The sequence below is a fragment of the Oryctolagus cuniculus genome, chromosome 9 (assembly GCF_964237555.1).
Source record: "Oryctolagus cuniculus chromosome 9, mOryCun1.1, whole genome shotgun sequence".
NCBI lineage: Eukaryota > Metazoa > Chordata > Mammalia > Lagomorpha > Leporidae > Oryctolagus > Oryctolagus cuniculus.
In genome coordinates this window covers 89,619,528-89,641,121 of record NC_091440.1, presented here as the reverse complement: position 1 = coordinate 89,641,121, position 21,594 = coordinate 89,619,528, and positions in this window count along the sequence as shown.

Genomic DNA, 21,594 nt, shown 5'->3' with positions numbered 1-21,594 from the left:
CTCTGCAAAAGGGTTCCATTTCTTTTTGCAAAACACAAAAACTCATGTTGGTCGTGCTGCCTCTCGAATTCTAAGCATGACACGCTAATTTGTTGTGTTTTTTATTTCATAATGGATCCGCTGTCTAAACTCTGGTTTGTATTGCGTCAGAATACAAAATTTGGGAAGGAAGAAGGCAAAACCAACTCAGACCCAGAAATCCTTTAGGAAATTGCCGCTCAAGAAACCAAAAGTCGGCTGAGGCACCCAAAACAATGACAGAAAGCCAGAATTGGAGCAAGCCAACAGCTGTGCCCTGATTGAAAAAGACCATTCCTTCCGTGTCTTGAACTCCATATTCCAGCCTCAAAATGAAAGCTCACATCAGAAAATTCATGACAAACCATGATGAATACGAAAAATGTGAAAAAAGCCAAAGAAACGGAAGAGTCTTTTTGATATTGGCTTGATGTAGTCACAGGGAAACAGGCTGTTTCCAGATTCATCCACCCCTCCAGCTGACTGGCTCTGGAAAACTAATTCAATGCACCTGAAAATCGCTGGCAAACTTGATTTGGGGGAATTAATTATCGGTCCCCTCTGCAAAAGGGTTCCATTTCTTTTTCCAAAACACAAACACTCTTGTTGGTCGTGCTGCCTCTCGAATTCTAAGCATGACACGCTAATTTGTTGTGTTTTGTATTTCATAATGGATCCGCTGTCTAAACTCTGGTTTGTATTGCGTCAGAATACAAAATTTGGGAAGGAAGAAGGCAAAACCAACTCAGACCCAGAAATCATTTAGGAAATTGCCGCTCAAGAAACCAAAAGTCGGCTGACGCACCCAAAACAATGACAGAAAGCCAGAATTGGAGCAAGCCAACAGCTGTGCCCTGATTGAAAAAGACCATTCCTTCCGTGTCTTGAACTCCATATTCCAGCCTCAAAGTGAAAGCTCACATCAGAAAATTCATGACAAACCATGATAAATACGAAAAATGTCAAAAAAGCCAAAGAAACGGAAGAGTCCTTTTCGATATTGGCTTGATTTAGTCCCAAGGAAACAGGCTGTTTCCAGATTCACCCACCCCTCCCAGCTGACTGGCTTTGGAAAACTAATTCAATGCACCTGAAAATCGCTGGCAAACTTGATTTGGGGGAATTAATTATCGGTCCCCTCTGCAAAAGGGTTCCATTTCTTTTTCCAAAACACAAAAACTCATGTTGGTCGTGCTGCCTCTCGAATTCTAAGCATGACATGCTAATTTGTTGTGTTTTTTATTTCATCATGGATCCGCTGTCTAAACTCTGGTTTGTATTGCGTCAGAATACAAAATTTGGGAAGGAAGAAGGCAAAACCAACTCAGACCCAGAAATCATTTAGGAAATTGCCGCTCAAGAAACCAAAAGTCGGCTGAGGCACCCACAACAATGACAGAAAGCCAGAATTGGAGCAAGCCAACAGCTGTGCCCTGATTGAAAAAGACCATTCCTTCCGTGTCTTGAACTCCATATTCCAGCCTCAAAGTGAAAGCTCACATCAGAAAATTCATGACAAACCATGATGAATACGAAAAATGTGAAAAAAGCCAAAGAAACGGAAGAGTCCTTTTCGATATTGGCTTGATTTAGTCACAAGGAAACAGGCAGTTTCCAGATTCATCCACCCCTCCCAGCTGACTGGCTCTGGAAAACTAATTCAATGCACCTGAAAATCGCTGGCAAACTTGATTTGGGGGAATTAATTATCGGTCCCCTCTGCAAAAGGGTTCCATTTCTTTTTGCAAAACACAAAAACTCATGTTGGTCGTGATGCCTCTCGAATTCTAAGCATGACACGCTAATTTGTTGTGTTTTTTATTTCATCATGGATCCGCTGCCTAAACTCTGGTTTGTATTGCGTCAGAATACAAAATTTGGGAAGGAAGAAGGCAAACCCAACTCAGACCCAGAAATCATTTAGGAAATTGCCGCTCAAGAAACCAAAAGTCGGCTGAGGCACCCACAACAATGACAGAAAGCCAGAATTGGAGCAAGCCAACAGCTGTGCCCTGATTGAAAAAGACCATTCCTTCCGTGTCTTGAACTCCATATTCCAGCCTCAAAGTGAAAGCTCACATCAGAAAATTCATGACAAACCATGATGAATACGAAAAATGTGAAGAAAGCCAAAGAAACGGAAGAGTCCTTTTCGATATTGGCTTGATTTAGTCACAAGGAAACAGGCAGTTTCCAGATTCATCCACCCCTCCCAGCTGACTGGCTCTGGAAAACTAATTCAATGCACCTGAAAATCGCTGGCAAACTTGATTTGGGGGAATTAATTATCGGTCCCCTCTGCAAAAGGGTTCCATTTCTTTTTCCAAAACACAAAAACTCATGTTGGTCGTGCTGCCTCTCGAATTCTAAGCATGACACGCTAATTTGTTGTGTTTTTTATTTCATCATGGATCCGCTGTCTAAACTCTGGTTTGTATTGCGTCAGAATACAAAATTTGGGAAGGAAGAAGGCAAAACCAACTCAGACCCAGAAATCATTTAGGAAATTGCCGCTCAAGAAACCAAAAGTCGGCTGAGGCACCCACAACAATGACAGAAAGCCAGAATTGGAGCAAGCCAACAGCTGTGCCCTGATTGAAAAAGACCATTCCTTCCGTGTCTTGAACTCCATATTCCAGCCTCAAAATGAAAGCTCACATCAGAAAATTCATGACAAACCATGATGAATACGAAAAATGTGAAAAAAGCCAAAGAAACGGAAGAGTCCTTTTTGATATTTGCTTGATTTAGTCACAAGGAAACAGGCTGTTTCCAGATTCATCCACCCCTCCCAGCTGACTGGCTCTGGAAAGCTAATTCAATGCACCTGAAAATCGCTGGCAAACTTGATTTGGGGGAATTAATTATCGGTCCCCTCTGCAAAAGGGTTCCATTTCTTTTTCCAAAACACAAAAACTCATGTTGGTCGTGCTGCCTCTCGAATTCTAAGCATGACACGCTAATTTGTTGTGTTTTTTATTTCATCATGGATCCTCTGTCTAAACTCTGGTTTGTATTGCGTCAGAATACAAAATTTGGGAAGGAAGAAGGCAAAACCAACTCAGACCCAGAAATCATTTCGGAAATTGCCGCTCAAGAAACCAAAAGTCGGCTGAGGCACCCAAAACAATGACAGAAAGCCAGAATTGGAGCAAGCCAACAGCTGTGCCCTGATTGAAAAAGACCATTCCTTCCGTGTCTTGAACTCCATATTCCAGCCTCAAAATGAAAGCTCACATCAGAAAATTCATGACAAACCATGATGAATACGAAAAATGTGAAAAAAGCCAAAGAAACGGAAGAGTCTTTTTGATATTGGCTTGATGTAGTCACAGGGAAACAGGCTGTTTCCAGATTCATCCACCCCTCCCAGCTGACTGGCTCTGGAAAACTAATTCAATGCACCTGAAAATCGCTGGCAAACTTGATTTGGGGGAATTAGTTATCGGTCCCCTCTGCAAAAGGGTTCCATTTCTTTTTCCAAAACACAAACACTCTTGTTGGTCGTGCTGCCTCTCGAATTCTAAGCATGACACGCTAATTTGTTGTGTTTTTTATTTCATAATGGATCCGCTGTCTAAACTCTGGTTTGTATTGCGTCAGAATACAAAATTTGGGAAGGAAGAAGGCAAAACCAACTCAGACCCAGAAATCATTTAGGAAATTGCCGCTCAAGAAACCAAAAGTCGGCTGAGGCACCCAAAACAATGACAGAAAGCCAGAATTGGAGCAAGCCAACAGCTGTGCCCTGATTGAAAAAGACCATTCCTTCCGTGTCTTGAACTCCATATTCCAGCCTCAAAATGAAAGCTCACATCAGAAAATTCATGACAAACCATGATGAATACGCAAAATGTGAAAAAAGCCAAAGAAACGGAAGAGTCTTTTTGATATTGGCTTGATGTAGTCACAAGGAAACAGGCTGTTTCCAGATTCATCCACCCCTCCCAGCTGACTGGCTCTGGAAAACTAATTCAATGCACCTGAAAATCGCTGGCAAACTTGATTTGGGGGAATTCATTATCGGTCCCCTCTGCAAAAGGGTTCCATTTCTTTTTCCACAACACAAACACTCATGTTGGTCGTGCTGCCTCTCGAATTCTAAGCATGACAGGCTAATTTGTTGTGTTTTTTATTTCATAATGGATCCGCTGTCTAAACTCTGGTTTGTATTGCGTCAGAATACAAAATTTGGGAAGGAAGAAGGCAAAACCAACTCAGACCCAGAAATCCTTTAGGAAATTGCCGCTCAAGAAACCAAAAGTCGGCTGAGGCACCAAAAACAATGACAGAAAGCCAGAATTGGAGCAAGCCAACAGCTGTGCCCTGATTGAGAAAGACCATTCCTTCCGTGTCTTGAACTCCATATCCCAGCCTCAAAATGAAAGCTCACATCAGAAAATTCATGACAAACCATGATGAATACGCAAAATGTGAAAAAAGCCAAAGAAACGGAAGAGTCTTTTTGATATTGGCTTGATTTAGTCACAAGGAAACAGGCTGTTTCCAGATTCATCCACCCCTCCCAGCTGACTGGCTCTGGAAAACTAATTCAATGCACCTGAAAATCGCTGGCAAACTTGATTTGGGGGAATTCATTATCGGTCCCCTCTGCAAAAGGGTTCCATTTCTTTTTCCAAAACACAAACACTCATGTTGGTCGTGCTGCCTCTCGAATTCTAAGCATGACACGCTAATTTGTTGTGTTTTTTATTTCATAATGGATCCGCTGTCTAAACTCTGGTTTGTATTGCGTCAGAATACAAAATTTGGGAAGGAAGAAGGCAAAACCAACTCAGACCCAGAAATCATTTAGGAAATTGCCGCTCAAGAAACCAAAAGTCGGCTGACGCACCCAAAACAATGACAGAAAGCCAGAATTGGAGCAAGCCAACAGCTGTGCCCTGATTGAAAAAGACCATTCCTTCCGTGTCTTGAACTCCATATTCCAGCCTCAAAATGAAAGCTCACATCAGAAAATTCATGACAAACCATGATGAATACGCAAAATGTGAAAAAAGCCAAAGAAACGCAAGAGTCCTTTTTGATATTGGCTTGATGTAGTCACAAGGAAACAGGCTGTTTCCAGATTCATCCACCCCTCCCAGCTGACTGGCTTTGGAAAACTAATTCAATGCACCTGAAAATCGCTGGCAAACTTGATTTGGGGGAATAAATTATCGTTCCCCTCTGCAAAAGGGTTCCATTTCTTTTTGCAAAACACAAAAACTCATGTTGGTCGTGCTGCCTCTCGAATTCTAAGCATGACACGCTAATTTGTTGTGTTTTGTATTTCATAATGGATCCGCTGTCTAAACTCTGGTTTGTATTGCATCAGAATACAAAATTTGGGAAGGAAGAAGGCAAAACCAACTCAGACCCAGAAATCATTTAGGAAATTGCCGCTCAAGAAACCAAAAGTCGGCTGAGGCACCCAAAACAATGACAGAAAGCCAGAATTGGAGCAAGCCAACAGCTGTGCCCTGATTGAAAAAGACCATTCCTTCCGTGTCTTGAACTCCATATTCCAGCCTCAAAATGAAAGCTCACATCAGAAAATTCATGACAAACCATGATGAATACGAAAAATGTGAAAAAAGCCAAAGAAACGGAAGAGTCTTTTTGATATTGGCTTGATGTAGTCACAGGGAAACAGGCTGTTTCCAGATTCATCCACCCCTCCCAGCTGACTGGCTCTGGAAAACTAATTCAATGCACCTGAAAATCGCTGGCAAACTTGATTTGGGGGAATTAGTTATCGGTCCCCTCTGCAAAAGGGTTCCATTTCTTTTTCCAAAACACAAACACTCTTGTTGGTCGTGCTGCCTCTCGAATTCTAAGCATGACACGCTAATTTGTTGTGTTTTTTATTTCATAATGGATCCGCTGTCTAAACTCTGGTTTGTATTGCGTCAGAATACAAAATTTGGGAAGGAAGAAGGCAAAACCAACTCAGACCCAGAAATCATTTAGGAAATTGCCGCTCAAGAAACCAAAAGTCGGCTGACGCACCCAAAACAATGACAGAAAGCCAGAATTGGAGCAAGCCAACAGCTGTGCCCTGATTGAAAAAGACCATTCCTTCCGTGTCTTGAACTCCATATTCCAGCCTCAAAATGAAAGCTCACATCAGAAAATTCATGACAAACCATGATGAATACGCAAAATGTGAAAAAAGCCAAAGAAACGCAAGAGTCCTTTTTGATATTGGCTTGATTTAGTCCCAAGGAAACAGGCTGTTTCCAGATTCACCCACCCCTCCCAGCTGACTGGCTTTGGAAAACTAATTCAATGCACCTGAAAATCGCTGGCAAACTTGATTTGGGGGAATTAATTATCGGTCCCCTCTGCAAAAGGGTTCCATTTCTTTTTGCAAAACACAAAAACTCATGTTGGTCGTGCTGCCTCTCGAATTCTAAGCATGACACGCTAATTTGTTGTGTTTTTTATTTCATAATGGATCCGCTGTCTAAACTCTGGTTTGTATTGCGTCAGAATACAAAATTTGGGAAGGAAGAAGGCAAAACCAACTCAGACCCAGAAATCCTTTAGGAAATTGCCGCTCAAGAAACCAAAAGTCGGCTGAGGCACCCAAAACAATGACAGAAAGCCAGAATTGGAGCAAGCCAACAGCTGTGCCCTGATTGAAAAAGACCATTCCTTCCGTGTCTTGAACTCCATATTCCAGCCTCAAAATGAAAGCTCACATCAGAAAATTCATGACAAACCATGATGAATACGAAAAATGTGAAAAAAGCCAAAGAAACGGAAGAGTCTTTTTGATATTGGCTTGATGTAGTCACAGGGAAACAGGCTGTTTCCAGATTCATCCACCCCTCCAGCTGACTGGCTCTGGAAAACTAATTCAATGCACCTGAAAATCGCTGGCAAACTTGATTTGGGGGAATTAATTATCGGTCCCCTCTGCAAAAGGGTTCCATTTCTTTTTCCAAAACACAAACACTCTTGTTGGTCGTGCTGCCTCTCGAATTCTAAGCATGACACGCTAATTTGTTGTGTTTTGTATTTCATAATGGATCCGCTGTCTAAACTCTGGTTTGTATTGCGTCAGAATACAAAATTTGGGAAGGAAGAAGGCAAAACCAACTCAGACCCAGAAATCATTTAGGAAATTGCCGCTCAAGAAACCAAAAGTCGGCTGACGCACCCAAAACAATGACAGAAAGCCAGAATTGGAGCAAGCCAACAGCTGTGCCCTGATTGAAAAAGACCATTCCTTCCGTGTCTTGAACTCCATATTCCAGCCTCAAAGTGAAAGCTCACATCAGAAAATTCATGACAAACCATGATAAATACGAAAAATGTCAAAAAAGCCAAAGAAACGGAAGAGTCCTTTTCGATATTGGCTTGATTTAGTCCCAAGGAAACAGGCTGTTTCCAGATTCACCCACCCCTCCCAGCTGACTGGCTTTGGAAAACTAATTCAATGCACCTGAAAATCGCTGGCAAACTTGATTTGGGGGAATTAATTATCGGTCCCCTCTGCAAAAGGGTTCCATTTCTTTTTCCAAAACACAAAAACTCATGTTGGTCGTGCTGCCTCTCGAATTCTAAGCATGACATGCTAATTTGTTGTGTTTTTTATTTCATCATGGATCCGCTGTCTAAACTCTGGTTTGTATTGCGTCAGAATACAAAATTTGGGAAGGAAGAAGGCAAAACCAACTCAGACCCAGAAATCATTTAGGAAATTGCCGCTCAAGAAACCAAAAGTCGGCTGAGGCACCCACAACAATGACAGAAAGCCAGAATTGGAGCAAGCCAACAGCTGTGCCCTGATTGAAAAAGACCATTCCTTCCGTGTCTTGAACTCCATATTCCAGCCTCAAAGTGAAAGCTCACATCAGAAAATTCATGACAAACCATGATGAATACGAAAAATGTGAAAAAAGCCAAAGAAACGGAAGAGTCCTTTTCGATATTGGCTTGATTTAGTCACAAGGAAACAGGCAGTTTCCAGATTCATCCACCCCTCCCAGCTGACTGGCTCTGGAAAACTAATTCAATGCACCTGAAAATCGCTGGCAAACTTGATTTGGGGGAATTAATTATCGGTCCCCTCTGCAAAAGGGTTCCATTTCTTTTTGCAAAACACAAAAACTCATGTTGGTCGTGATGCCTCTCGAATTCTAAGCATGACACGCTAATTTGTTGTGTTTTTTATTTCATCATGGATCCGCTGCCTAAACTCTGGTTTGTATTGCGTCAGAATACAAAATTTGGGAAGGAAGAAGGCAAACCCAACTCAGACCCAGAAATCATTTAGGAAATTGCCGCTCAAGAAACCAAAAGTCGGCTGAGGCACCCACAACAATGACAGAAAGCCAGAATTGGAGCAAGCCAACAGCTGTGCCCTGATTGAAAAAGACCATTCCTTCCGTGTCTTGAACTCCATATTCCAGCCTCAAAGTGAAAGCTCACATCAGAAAATTCATGACAAACCATGATGAATACGAAAAATGTGAAAAAAGCCAAAGAAACGGAAGAGTCCTTTTCGATATTGGCTTGATTTAGTCACAAGGAAACAGGCAGTTTCCAGATTCATCCACCCCTCCCAGCTGACTGGCTCTGGAAAACTAATTCAATGCACCTGAAAATCGCTGGCAAACTTGATTTGGGGGAATTAATTATCGGTCCCCTCTGCAAAAGGGTTCCATTTCTTTTTCCAAAACACAAAAACTCATGTTGGTCGTGCTGCCTCTCGAATTCTAAGCATGACACGCTAATTTGTTGTGTTTTTTATTTCATCATGGATCCGCTGTCTAAACTCTGGTTTGTATTGCGTCAGAATACAAAATTTGGGAAGGAAGAAGGCAAAACCAACTCAGACCCAGAAATCATTTAGGAAATTGCCGCTCAAGAAACCAAAAGTCGGCTGAGGCACCCACAACAATGACAGAAAGCCAGAATTGGAGCAAGCCAACAGCTGTGCCCTGATTGAAAAAGACCATTCCTTCCGTGTCTTGAACTCCATATTCCAGCCTCAAAATGAAAGCTCACATCAGAAAATTCATGACAAACCATGATGAATACGCAAAATGTGAAAAAAGCCAAAGAAACGGAAGAGTCCTTTTTGATATTTGCTTGATTTAGTCACAAGGAAACAGGCTGTTTCCAGATTCATCCACCCCTCCCAGCTGACTGGCTCTGGAAAGCTAATTCAATGCACCTGAAAATCGCTGGCAAACTTGATTTGGGGGAATTAATTATCGGTCCCCTCTGCAAAAGGGTTCCATTTCTTTTTCCAAAACACAAAAACTCATGTTGGTCGTGCTGCCTCTCGAATTCTAAGCATGACACGCTAATTTGTTGTGTTTTTTATTTCATCATGGATCCTCTGTCTAAACTCTGGTTTGTATTGCGTCAGAATACAAAATTTGGGAAGGAAGAAGGCAAAACCAACTCAGACCCAGAAATCATTTCGGAAATTGCCGCTCAAGAAACCAAAAGTCGGCTGAGGCACCCAAAACAATGACAGAAAGCCAGAATTGGAGCAAGCCAACAGCTGTGCCCTGATTGAAAAAGACCATTCCTTCCGTGTCTTGAACTCCATATTCCAGCCTCAAAATGAAAGCTCACATCAGAAAATTCATGACAAAAATGATGAATACGCAAAATGTGAAAAAAGCCAAAGAAACAGAAGAGTCCTTTTTGATATTTGCTTGATTTCGTCACAAGGAAACAGGCTGTTTCCAGATTCATCCACCCCTCCCAGCTGACTGGCTTTGGAAAACTAATTCAATGCACCTGAAAATCGCTGGCAAACTTGATTTGGGGGAATTCATTACCGGTCCCCTCTGCAAAAGGGTTCCATTTCTTTTTCCAAAACACAAAAACTCATGTTGGTCGTGCTGCCTCTCGAATTCTAAGCATGACACGCTAATTTGTTGTATTTTTTATTTCATAATGGATCCGGTGTCTAAACTCTGGTTTGTATTGCGTCAGAATACAAAATTTGGGAAGGAAGAAGGCAAAACCAACTCAGACCCAGAAATCCTTTAGGAAATTGCCGCTCAAGAAACCAAAAGTCGGCTGAGGCACCCAAAACAATGACAGAAAGCCAGAATTGGAGCAAGCCAACAGCTGTGCCCTGATTGAAAAAGACCATTCCTTCCGTGTCTTGAACTCCATATCCCAGCCTCAAAATGAAAGCTCACATCAGAAAATTCATGACAAACCATGATGAATACGCAAAATGTGAAAAAAGCCAAAGAAACGGAAGAGTCTTTTTGATATTGGCTTGATGTAGTCACAAGGAAACAGGCTGTTTCCAGATTCATCCACCCCTCCCAGCTGACTGGCTCTGGAAAACTAATTCAATGCACCTGAAAATCGCTGGCAAACTTGATTTGGGGGAATTCATTATCGGTCCCCTCTGCAAAAGGGTTCCATTTCTTTTTGCAAAACACAAAAACTCATGTTGGTCGTGCTGCCTCTCGAATTCTAAGCATGACACGCTAATTTGTTGTGTTTTTACTTCATAATGGATCCACTGTCTAAACTCTAGTTTGTATTGCGTCAGAATACAAAATTTGGGAAGGAAGAAGGCAAAACCAACTCAGACCCAGAAATCATTTAGGAAATTGCCGCTCAAGAAACCAAAAGTCGGCTGAGGCACCAAAAACAATGACAGAAAGCCAGAATTGGAGCAAGCCAACAGCTGTGCCCTGATTGAAAAAGACCATTCCTTCCGTGTCTTGAACTCCATATTCCAGCCTCAAAATGAAAGCTCACATCAGAAAATTCATGACAAACCATGATGAATACGCAAAATGTGAAAAAAGCCAAAGAAACCGAAGAGTCCTTTTTGATATTTGCTTCATATACTCACAAGGAAACAGGCTGTTTCCAGATTCATCCACCCCTCCCAGCTGACTGGCTTTGGAAAACTAATTCAATGCACCTGAAAATCGCTGGCAAACTTGATTTGGGGGAATTAATTATCGTTCCGCTCTGCAAAAGGGTTCCATTTCTTTTTCCAAAACACAAAAACTCATGTTGGTCGTGCTGCCTCTCGAATTCTAAGCATGACATGCTAATTTGTTGTGTTTTTTATTTCATCATGGATCCGCTGTCTAAACTCTGGTTTGTATTGCGTCAGAATACAAAATTTGGGAAGGAAGAAGGCAAAACCAACTCAGACCCAGAAATCATTTAGGAAATTGCCGCTCAAGAAACCAAAAGTCGGCTGAGGCACCCAAAACAATGACAGAAAGCCAGAATTGGAGCAAGCCAACAGCTGTGCCCTGATTGAAAAAGACCATTCCTTCCGTGTCTTGAACTCCATATCCCAGCCTCAAAATGAAAGCTCACATCAGAAAATTCATGACAAACCATGATGAATACGCAAAATGTGAAAAAAGCCAAAGAAACGGAAGAGTATTTTTGATATTGTCTTGATTTAGTCACAAGGAAACAGGCTGTTTCCAGATTCATCCACCCCTCCCAGCTGACTGGCTCTGGAAAACTAATTCAATGCACCTGAAAATCGCTGGCAAACTTGATTTGGGGGAATTAATTATCGGTCCCCTCTGCAAAAGGGTTCCATTTCTTTTTCCACAACACAAAAACTCATGTTGGTCATGCTGCCTCTCGAATTCTAAGCATGACACGCTAATTTGTTGTGTTTTTTATTTCATCATGGATCCGCTGTCTAAACTCTGGTTTGTATTGCGTCAGAATACAAAATTTGGGAAGGAAGAAGGCAAAACCAACTCAGACCCAGAAATCATTTAGGAAATTGCCGCTCAAGAAACCAAAAGTCCGCTGAGGCACCCACAACAATGACAGAAAGCCAGAATTGGAGCAAGCCAACAGCTGTGCCCTGATTGAAAAAGACCATTCCTTCCGTGTCTTGAACTCCATATTCCAGCCTCAAAATGAAAGCTCACATCAGAAAATTCATGACAAACCATGATGAATACGAAAAATGTGAAAAAAGCCAAAGAAACCGAAGAGTCCTTTTGGATATTGGCTTGATTTAGTCCCAAGGAAACAGGCTGTTTCCAGATACATCCACCCCTCCCAGCTGACTGGCTCTGGAAAACTAATTCAATGCACCTGAAAATCGCTGGCAAACTTGATTTGGGGGAATTAATTATCGGTCCCCTCTGCAAAAGGGTTCCATTTCTTTTTGCAAAACACAAAAACTCATGTTGGTCGTGCTGCCTCTCGAATTCTAAGCATGACACGCTAATTTGTTGTGTTTTTTATTTCATCATGGATCCGCTGTCTAAACTCTGGTTTGTATTGCGTCAGAATACAAAATTTGGGAAGGAAGAAGGCAAAACCAACTCAGACCCAGAAATCATTTAGGAAATTGCCGCTCAAGAAACCAAAAGTCGGCTGAGGCACCCAAAACAATGACAGAAAGCCAGAATTGGAGCAAGCCAACAGCTGTGCCCTGATTGAAAAAGACCATTCCTTCCGTGTCTTGAACTCCATATTCCAGCCTCAAAATGAAAGATCACATCAGAAAATTCATGACAAACCATGATGAATACGCAAAATGTGAAAAAAGCCAAAGAAACGGAAGAGTCCTTTTTGATATTGGCTTGATTTAGTCCCAAGGAAACAGGCTGTTTCCAGATTCACCCACCCCGCCCAGATGACTGGCTTTGGAAAACTAATCCAATGCACCTGAAAATCGCTGGCAAACTTAATCTGGGGAAATTAATTATCGTTCCCCTCTGCAAAAGGGTTCCATTTCTTTTTCCAAAACACAAAAACTCATGTTGGTCGTGCTGCCTCTCGAATTCTAAGCATGACATGCTAATTTGTTGTGTTTTTTATTTCATAATGGATCTTGTGTCTAAACTCTGGTTTGTATTGCGTCAGAATACAAAATTTGGGAAGGAAGAAGGCAAAACCAACTCAGACCCAGAAATCCTTTAGGAAATTGCCGCTCAAGAAACCAAATGTCGGCTGAGGCACCCAAAACCATGACAGAAAGCCAGAATTGGAGCAAGCCAACAGCTGTGCCCTGATTGAAAAAGACCATTCCTTCCGTGTCTTGAACTCCATATTCCAGCCTCAAAATGAAAGCTCACATCAGAAAATTCATGACAAACCATGATGAATACGCAAAATGTGAAAAAAGCCAAAGAAACGGAAGAGTCCTTTTTGATATTGGCTTGATTTAGTCCCAAGAAAACAGGCTGCTTCCGGATTCACCCACCCCTCCCAGCTGACTGGCTTTGGAAAACTAATTCAATGCACCTGAAAATCATTGGCAAACTTGATTTGGGGAAATTAATTATCATTCCCCTCTGCAAAAGGGTTCCATTTCTTTTTCCAAAACACAAAAACTCATGTTGGTCGTGCTGCCTCTCAAATTCTAAGGATGACACGCTAATTTGTTGTGTTTTTTATTTCATAATGGATCCGCTGTCTAAACTCTGGTTTGTATTGCGTCAGAATACAAAATTTGGGAAGGAAGAAGGCAAAACCAACTCAGACCCAGAAATCCTTTAGGAAATTGCCGCTCAAGAAACCAAAAGTCGGCTGAGGCACCCAAAACAATGACAGGAAGCCAGAATTGGAGCAAGCCAACAGCTGTGCCCTGATTGAAAAAGACCATTCCTTCCGTGTCTTGAACTCCATATTCCAGCCTCAAAATGAAAGCTCACATCAGAAAATTCATGACAAACCATGATGAATACGCAAAATGTGAAAAAAGCCAAAGAAACGGAAGAGTCCTTTTCGATATTGGCTTGATTTAGTCCCAAGGAAACAGGCTGTTTCCAGATTCATCCACCCCTCCCCGCTGACTGGCTTTGGAAAACTACTTCAATGCACCTGAAAATCGCTGGCAAACTTGATTTGGGGGAATTCATTATCGGTCCCCTCTGCAAAAGGGTTCCATTTCTTTTTCCAAAACACAAAAACTCATGTTGGTCGTGCTGCCTCTCAAATTCTAAGCATAACACGCTAATTTGTTGTGTTTTTTATTGCATAATGGATCCGCTGTCTAAACTCTGGTTTGTATTGCGTCAGAATACAAAATTTGGGAAGGAAGAAGGCAAAACCAACTCAGACCCAGAAATCCTTTAGGAAATTGCCGCTCAAGAAACCAAAAGTCGGCTGAGGCACCCAAAACAATGACAGAAAGCCAGAATTGGAGCAAGCCAACAGCTGTGCCCTGATTGAAAAAGACCATTCCTTCCGTGTCTTGAACTCCATATTCCAGCCTCAAAATGAAAGCTCACATCAGAAAATTCATGACAAACCATGATAAATACGCAAAATGTGAAAAAAGCCAAAGAAACGGAAGAGTCCTTTTTGATATTGGCTTGATTTAGTCCCAAGGAAACAGGCTGTTTCCAGATTCATCCACCCCTCCCAGCTGACTGGCTTTGGAAAACTAATTCAATGCACCTGAAAATCGCTGGCAAACTTGATTTGGGGGAATTCATTATCGGTCCCCTCTGCAAAAGGGTTCCATTTCTTTTTCCAAAACAGAAAAACTCATGTTGGTCGTGCTGCCTCTCGAATTCTAAGCATGACACGCTAATTTGTTGTGTTTTTTATTTCATAATGGATCTTGTGTCTAAACTCTGGTTTGTATTGCGTCAGAATACAAGATTTGGGAAGGAAGAAGGCAAAACCAACTCAGACCCAGAAATCCTTTAGGAAATTGCCGCTCAAGAAACCAAAAGTCGGCTGAGGCACCCAAAACAATGACAGAAAGCCAGAATTGGGCAAGCCAACAGCTGTGCCCTGATTGAAAAAGACCATTCCTTCCGTGTCTTGAACTCCATATTCCAGCCTCAAAATGAAAGCTCACATCAGAAAATTCATGACAAACCATGATGAATACGCAAAATGTGAAAAAAGCCAAAGAAACGGAAGAGTCCTTTTTGATATTGGCTTGATTTAGTCCCAAGGAAACAGGCTGTTTCCAGATTCATCCACCCCTCCCAGCTGACTGGCTTTGGAAAACTAATTCAATGCACCTGAAAATCACTGGCAAACTTGATTTGGGGGAATTCATTATCGGTCCCCTCTGCAAAAGGGTTCCATTTCTTTTTCCAAAACACAAAAACTCATGTTGGTCGTGCTGCCTCTCGAATTCTAAGCATGACACGCTAATTTGTTGTGTTTTTTATTTCATCATGGATCCGCTGTCTAAACTCTGGTTTGTATTGCGTCAGAATACAAAATTTGGGAAGGAAGAAGGCAAAACCAACTCAGACCCAGAAATCCTTTAGGAAATTGCCGCTCAAGAAACCAAAAGTCAGCTGAGGCACCCAAAACAATGACAGAAAGCCAGAATTGGAGCAAGCCAACAGCTGTGCCCTGATTGAAAAAGACCATTCCTTCCGTGTCTTGAACTCCATATTCCAGCCTCAAAATGAAAGCTCACATCAGAAAATTCATGACAAACCATGATGAATACGCAAAATGTGAAAAAAGCCAAAGAAACGGAAGAGTCCTTTTTGATATTGGCTTGATTTAGTCACAAGGAAACAGGCTGTTTCCAGATTCACCCACCCCTCCCCGCTGACTGGCTTTGGAAAACTAATTCAATGCACCTGAAAATCGCTGGCAAACTTGATTTGGGGGAATTCATTATCGGTCCCCTCTGCAAAAGGGTTCCATTTCTTTTTCCAAAACACAAAAACTCATGTTGGTCGTGCTGCCTCTCGAATTCTAAGCATGACACGCTAATTTGTTGTGTTTTTTATTTCATAATGGATCTTGTGTCTAAACTCTGGTTTGTATTGCGTCAGAATACAAAATTTGGGAAGGAAGAAGGCAAAACCAACTCAGACCCAGAAATCCTTTAGGAAATTGCCGCTCAAGAAACCAAAAGTCGGCTGAGGCACCCAAAACAATGACAGAAAGCCAGAATTGGAGCAAGCCAACAGCTGTGCCCTGATTGAAACAGACCATTCCTTCCGTGTCTTGAACTCCATATTCCAGCCTCAAAATGAAAGCTCACATCAGAAAATTCATGACAAACCATGATGAATACGCAAAATGTGAAAAAAGCCAAAGAAACGGAAGAGTCCTTTTTGATATTGGCTTGATTTAGTCCCAACGAAACAGGCTGTTTCCAGATTCATCCACACCTCCCAGCTGACTGGCTTTGGAAAACTAATTCAATGCACCTGAAAATCGCTGGCAAACTTGATTTGGGGGAATGAATTATCGGTCCCCTCTGCAAAAGGGTTCCATTTCTTTTTGCAAAACACAAAAACTCATGTTGGTCGTGCTGCCTCTCGAATTCTAAGCATGACACGCTAATTTGTTGTGTTTTTTATTTCATAATGGATCTTGTGTCTAAACTCTGGTTTGTATTGCGTCAGAATACAAAATTTGGGAAGGAAGAAGGCAAAACCAACTCAGACCCAGAAATCCTTTAGGAAATTGCCGCTCAAGAAACCAAAAGTCGGCTGAGGCACCCAAAACAATGACAGAAAGCCAGAATTGGAGCAAGCCAACAGCTGTGCCCTGATTGAAAAAGACCATTCCTTCCGTGTCTTGAACTCCATATTCCAGCCTCAAAATGAAAGCTCACATCAGAAAATTCATGACAAACCATGATGAATACGCAAAATGTGAAAAAAGCCAAAGAAACGGAAGAGTGCTTTTTGATATTGGCTTGATTTAGTCACAAGGAAACAGGCTGTTTCCAGATTCACCCACCCCTCCCAGCTGACTGGCTTTGGAAAACTAATTCAATGCACCTGAAAATCGCTGGCAAACTTGATTTGGGGGAATTAATTATCGGTCCCCTCTGCAAAAGGTTCCATTTCTTTTTCCAAAACACAAAAACTCATGTTGGTCATGCTGCCTCTCGAATTCTAAGCATGACACGCTAATTTGTTGTGTTTTTTATTTCATAATGGATCCGCTGTCTAAACTCTGGTTTGTATTGCGTCAGAATACAAAATTTGGGAAGGAAGAAGGCAAAACCAACTCAGACCCAGAAATCATTTAGGAAATTGCCGCTCAAGAAACCAAAAGTCGGCTGAGGCACCCAAAACAATGACAGAAAGCCAGAATTGGAGCAAGCCAACAGCTGTGCCCTGATTGAAAAAGAACATTCCTTCCGTGTCTTGAACTCCATATTCCAGCCTCAAAATGAAAGCTCACATCAGAAAATTCATGACAAACCATGATGAATACGCAAAATGTGAAAAAAGCCAAAGAAACGGAAGAGTCCTTTTTGATATTGGCTTGATTTAGTCCCAAGGAAACAGGCTGTTTCCAGATTCATCCACCCCTCCCAGCTGACTGGCTTTGGAAAACTACTTCAATGCACCTGAAAATCGCTGGCAAACTTGATTTGGGGGAATTAATTATCGGTCCCCTCTGCAAAAGGGTTCCATTTCTTTTTGCAAAACACAAAAACTCATGTTGGTCGTGCTGCCTCTCGAATTCTAAGCATTACATGCTAATTTGTTGTGTTTTTTATTTCATAATGGATCCGCTGTCTAAACTCTGGTTTGTATTGCGTCAGAATACAAAATTTGGGAAGGAAGAAGGCAAAACCAACTCAGACGCAGAAATCATTTAAGAAATTGCCGCTCAAGAAACCAAAAGTCGGCTGAGGCACCCAAAACAATGACAGAAAGCCAGAATTGGAGCAAGCCAACAGCTGTGCCCTGATTGAAAAAGACCATTCCTTCCGTGTCTTGAACTCCATATTCCAGCCTCAAAATGAAAGCTCACATCAGAAAATTCATGACAAACCATGATGAATACGCAAAATGTGAAAAAAGCCAAAGAAACGGAAGAGTCCTTTTTGATATTGGCTTGATTTAGTCCCAAGGAAACAGGCTGTTTCCAGATTCATCCACCCCTCCCAGCTGACTGGCTTTGGAAAACTAATTCAATGCACCTGAAAATCGCTGGCAAACTTGATTTGGGGGAATTCATTATCGGTCCCCTCTGCAAAAGGGTTCCATTTCTTTTTCCAAAACACAAAAACTCATGTTGGTCGTGCTGCCTCTCGAATTCTAAGCATGACACGCTAATTTGTTGTGTTTTTTTATTTCATCATGGATCCGCTGTCTAAACTCTGGTTTGTATTGCGTCAGAATACAAGATTTGGGAAGGAAGAAGGCAAAACCAACTCAGACCCAGAAATCCTTTAGGAAATTGCCGCTCAAGAAACCAAAAGTCGGCTGAGGCACCCAAAACAAGGACAGAAAGCCAGAATTGGAGCAAGCCAACAGCTGTGCCCTGATTGAAAAAGACCATTCCTTCCGTGTCTTGAACTCCATATTCCAGCCTCAAAATGAAAGCTCACATCAGAAAATTCATGACAAACCATGATGAATACGCAAAATGTGAAAAAAGCCAAAGAAACGGAAGAGTCCTTTTTGATATTGGCTTGATTTAGTCCCAAGGAAACAGGCTGTTTCCAGATTCATCCACCCCTCCCAGCGGACTGGCTTTGGAAAACTAATTCAATGCACCTGAAAATCGCTGGCAAACTTGATTTGGGGGAATTAATTATCGGTCCCCTCTGTAAAAGGGTTCCATTTCTTTTTGCAAAACACAAAAACTCATGTTGGTCGTGCTGCCTCTCGAATTCTAAGCATTACATGCTAATTTGTTGTGTTTTTTATTTCATAATGGATCCGCTGTCTAAACTCTGGTTTGTATTGCGTCAGAATACAAAATTTGGGAAGGAAGAAGGCAAAACCAACTCAGACGCAGAAATCATTTAGGAAATTGCCGCTCAAGAAACCAAAAGTCGAATGAGGCACCCAAAACAATGACAGAAAGCCAGAATTGGAGCAAGCCAACAGCTGTGCCCTGATTGAAAAAGACCATTCCTTCCGTGTCTTGAACTCCATATTCCAGCCTCAAAATGAAAGCTCACATCAGAAAATTCATGACAAACCATGATGAATACGCAAAATGTGAAAAAAGCCAAAGAAACGGAAGAGTCCTTTTTGATATTGGCTTGATTTAGTCCCAAGGAAACAGGCTGTTTCCAGATTCATCCACCCCTCCCAGCTGACTGGCTTTGGAAAACTAATTCAATGCACCTGAAAATCGCTGGCAAACTTGATTTGGGGGAATTAATTATCGTTCCCCTCTGCAAAAGGGTTCCATTTCTTTTTCCAAAACACAAAAACTCATGTTGGTCGTGCTGCCTCTCGAATTCTAAGCATGACAGGCTAATTTGTTGTGTTTTTTATTTCATAATGGATCTTGTGTCTAAACTCTGGTTTGTATTGCGTCAGAATACAAAATTTGGGAAGGAAGAAGGCAAAACCAACTCAGACCCAGAAATCATTTAGGAAATTGCCGCTCAAGAAACCAAAAGTCGGCTGAGGCACCCAAATCAATGACAGAAAGCCAGAATTGGAGCAAGCCAACAGCTGTGCCCTGATTGAAAAAGACCATTCCTTCCGTGTCTTGAACTCCATATTCCAGCCTCAAAATGAAAGCTCACATCAGAAAATTCATGACAAACCATGATGAATACGCAAAATGTGAAAAAAGCCAAAGAAACGGAAGAGTCCTTTTTGATATTGGCTTGATTTATTCACAAGGAAACAGGCTGTTTCCAGATTCATCCACCCCTCCCAGCTGACTGGCTTTGGAAAACTAATTCAATGCACCTGAAAATCGCTGGCAAACTTGATTTGGGGGAATAAATTATCGGTCCCCTTTGCAAAAGGGTTCCATTTCTTTTTCCAAAACACAAAAACTCATGTTGGTCGTGCTGCCTCTCGAATTCTAAGCATGACACGCTAATTTGTTGTGTTTTTTATTTCATAATGGATCCGCTGTCTAAACTCTGGTTTGTATTGCGTCAGAATACAAAATTTGGGAAGGAAGAAGGCAAAACCAACTCAGACCCAGAAATCATTTAGGAAATTGCCGCTCAAGACACCAAAAGTCGGCTGAGGCACCCAAAACAATGACAGAAAGCCAGAATTGGAGCAAGCCAACAGCTGTGCCCTGATTGAAAAAGACCATTCCTTCCGTGTCTTGAACTCCATATTCCAGCCTCAAAATGAAAGCTCACATCAGAAAATTCATGACAAACCATGATGAATACGCAAAATGTGAAAAAAGCCAAAGAAACGGAAGAGTCCTTTTTGATATTGGCTTGATTTAGTCACAAGGAAACAGGCTGTTTCCAGATTCACCCACCTCTCCCAGCTGACTGGCTTTGGAAAACTAATTCAATGCACCTGAAAATCGCTGGCAAACTTGATTTGGGGGAATGAATTATCAGTCCCCTCTGCAAAAGGGTTCCATTTCTTTTTCCAAAACACAAAAACTCATGTTGGTCGTGCTGCCTCTCGAATTCTAAGCATGACACGCTAATTTGTTGTGTTTTTTATTTCATAATGGATCTTGTGTCTAAACTCTGGTTTGTATTGCGTCAGAATACAAGATTTGGGAAGGAAGAAGGAAAAACCAACTCAGACCCAGAAATCCTTTAGGAAATTGCCGCTCAAGAAACCAAAAGTCGGCTGAGGCACCCAAAACAAGGACAGAAAGCCAGAATTGGAGCAAGCCAACAGCTGTGCCCTGATTGAAAAAGACCATTCCTTCCGTGTCTTGAACTCCATATTCCAGCCTCAAAATGAAAGCTCACATCAGAAAATTCATGACAAACCATGATGAATACGCAAAATGTGAAAAAAGCCAAAGAAACGGAAGAGTCCTTTTCGATATTGGCTTGATTTAGTCCCAAGGAAACAGGCTGTTTCCAGATTCATCCACCCCTCCCAGCGGACTGGCTTTGGAAAACTAATTCAATGCACCTGAAAATCGCTGGCAAACTTGATTTGGGGGAATTAATTATCGGTCCCCTCTGCAAAAGGGTTCCATTTCTTTTTCCAAAACACAAAAACTCATGTTGGTCGTGCTGCCACTCGAATTCTAAGCATGACACGCTAATTTGTTGTGTTTTTTATTTCATCATGGATCCGCTGTCTAAACTCTGGTTTGTATTGCGTCAGAATACAAAATTTGGGAAGGAAGAAGGCAAAACCAACTCAGACCCAGAAATCATTTAGGAAATTGCCGCTCAAGAAACCAAAAGTCGGCTGAGGCACCCAAATCAATGACAGAAAGCCAGAATTGGAGCAAGCCAACAGCTGTGCCCTGATTGAAAAAGACCATTCCTTCCGTGTCTTGAACTCCATATTCCAGCCTCAAAATGAAAGCTCACATCAGAAAATTCATGACAAACCATGATGAATACGCAAAATGTGAAAAAAGCCAAAGAAACGGAAGAGTCCTTTTTGATATTGGCTTGATTTATTCACAAGGAAACAGGCTGTTTCCAGATTCATCCACCCCTCCCAGCTGACTGGCTTTGGAAAACTAATTCAATGCACCTGAAAATCGCTGGCAAACTTGATTTGGGGGAATAAATTATCGGTCCCCTTTGCAAAAGGGTTCCATTTCTTTTTCCAAAACACAAAAACTCATGTTGGTCGTGCTGCCTCTCGAATTCTAAGCATGACACGCTAATTTGTTGTGTTTTTTATTTCATAATGGATCCGCTGTCTAAACTCTGGTTTGTATTGCGTCAGAATACAAAATTTGGGAAGGAAGAAGGCAAAACCA